This window comes from Delphinus delphis, chromosome 6 (genome assembly GCF_949987515.2).
Source record: "Delphinus delphis chromosome 6, mDelDel1.2, whole genome shotgun sequence".
In the NCBI taxonomy this organism is placed as follows: domain Eukaryota; kingdom Metazoa; phylum Chordata; class Mammalia; order Artiodactyla; family Delphinidae; genus Delphinus; species Delphinus delphis.
The window spans coordinates 32,097,865-32,100,625 of NC_082688.1; positions in this window are offsets into that span (position 1 = coordinate 32,097,865).

Below are 2,761 nucleotides of genomic sequence, written 5' to 3' on the forward strand. Positions count from 1 at the left end.
CAGAAGTATAGTAAATAACATGGAAAGATGGTTGTAATATATTGTTGCCTGAAGAAAGCTGCTTACTGAAAAGAATGTAAAATATCTTCTTATTTTTATAAATAAATTAAAATTTTAAATGGCATATACTAAAATATAGTGGTTTATTTGTGGTTTTTGCTTATCTGTATTTTTTGATTTTTTTAATAATGAACATATATCACTTTTGTAATTTTAAAAAATTATGAAAATAAAAAAAGAAATACAATGAAAACTTTTCATAGGAGTCCCAGTTAACCCTGCCATGAAATCTTCCTCCATTTTTCCTGTTAAGATTAATGAATGCTTCTTTTTTGCTTTCGTGCTACATTTTTCATAAATTTATGACACTCTGAATTGCATTATCATGTACACATTTGGCTCACCTACTCTGTGCATTCTTTAAGGGTCTGGATCATACCAGATTAATCCAGGTATCCCTGTCAGTGCCAACAACAGTGTCTTTCCCATTAACAGGTGTGCATTAAATATTGAGTTGGTGCTTAAAGCAGGGAATACAATGAGTAAAGTGGTTGTGAATTTTGTTGCATGATGCAGCCTGTATTTAATACTGTATCAGATCCACTGACTCTTTAGTAATGTCAGTGGCTTATTGGGTGGAGTGCAGAGTACATGGGTCAAAAGGTTTCCTTTCTAAAATGATACTGGTTGCCTTCAGGGATCACTGTCTCTGCATCATAAGTTAGTGTGGGCCTGTTATAGAAATTTATGTAGTAAAAAAATGACAAAAAGTTAAATAAATGTAAGAGTAATCAAACTGCTGATGACATAGTCCCTGATCTGATATAGGTGAGACACTCCTATCAGCTTGGTATTTTAATTTTAGTGCCGTTTCCTCCTACTTTTCAAACTATTTTCCTTTCCCCATTTCTATCCTTTTGCTACAATCCTCCTTGTACACATCCCTGTATTTTTGATGTGATCATCATGGTTTGGTTATGAATGAATGAGAAGAAATGCAAATAGAAGAACTGGGAGTGGATAACATTACTTGCAGCAGTAAGATTTTTTTTTTAAACATCTTTATTGGAGTATAACTGCTTTACAATGTTGTGTTAGTTTCTGCTGTATAACAAGGTGAATCAGCTATATGTATACATATATCCCCATATCCCCTCCCTCCCACCCTCCCTATCCCACCCCTCTAGGTGGTCACAGAGCACTGAGCTGATCTCCCTGTGCTATGTGGCTGCTTCCCACTAGCTATCTGTTTTACATTTGGTAGTGTATATATGTCCATGCTACTCTCTCACTTCGTCCCAGCTTACCCTTCCCCCTCCCTGTGTCCTCAAGTCCATTCTCTACGTCTGCGTCTTTGTTGCTGTCCTGCCCCTAGGTTCATCAGAAACTTTTTTTTTTTTAGATTCCATATATATGTGTTAGCATATGGTATTTGTTTTTCTCTTTCTGACTTCACTCTGTATGACAGACTCTTAAGTCCATCCACCTCACTACAAATAACTCAATTTTGTTTCTTTTTATGGCTGAGTTATATTCCATTGTATATATGTATCACATCTTCTTTATCCACTCATCTGTTAGTGGACACTTAGGTTGCTTCCGTGTCCTGGCTATTGTAAATAGTGCTCTGATGATCATTGTAGTACATGTCTCTTTTTGAATTATGGTTTTCTCAGGGTATATGCCCAGTAGTGGGATTGCTTGGTCATGTGGTAGTTCTATTTTTAGTTTTTTAAGGGACTTCCATACTGTTCCCCATAGTGGCTGTATTAATTTACATTCCCACCAACAGTGCAAGAAGGTTCTTTTCTCCACACCGTCTCCAGCATTTATTGTTTGTAGATTTTTTGATGATGGCCATTCTGACTGGTGTAAGGTGATACCTCGTTGTGGTTTTGATTTGCATTTCTCTAATGATTAGTGATGTTGAGCATCCTTTCATGTGTTTGTTGGCAATCTGTATATCTTCTTTGGAGAAGCGTCTATATAGGTCTTCCACCCATTTTTGGATTGGGTTGTTTGTTTTTTTGATATGGGCTGCATGAGCTGCTTGTATATTTGGGAGATTAATTCTTTATCACTTGATTGGTTAGCAAATATTTTCTCCCATCTGAGGGCTGTCTTTTTGTCTTGTTTATGGTTTCCTTTGCTGTGCAAAAGCTTTAAAGTTTCATTAGGTCCCATTTGTTTATTTTTGTTTTTATTTCCATTTCTCTAGGAGGTGGGTCAAAAAGGATCTTGCTGTGATTTATGTCATAGAGCATTCCTATGTTTTCCTCTAAGAGTTTTATAGTACAGCAGTAAGATTTTTTTAATTGAAAATTTCTTGAGAATAGATTTGATGATCTGGGTTCTCTGCAATTCCCAGTTTTGTTGCCACAGTGACCTTATCCTCTCTGTTTGTTTCCTATGTTCTAGTTATAGAGATTTACTTATTATGCTCCAAAGGTTCCTTCTAGGGCCTTTCCTCAAACCTTTTCTTATTGGGAGGTCCTCTGCATGTATCCACTGATCCAAGCATTACCTTCCCATGAAGAGCCAATTCAGATGCTGCCTCTTTAAAGAAGTCACTGCAGACTTTCCCAATGTGTTTCACTCTTTACTCACTCTACCATTAAATTATTATACCTCCGTTAGAGCACTAATTATAGTTTACTAATGTGTTCATTCTATACACATTCATTGAATGCCTACCACACATATGTTGTTTTGGGAGCTAGGATAGGACACCACTACTGCAGTCTGTCCTCAGGAAGCTTAC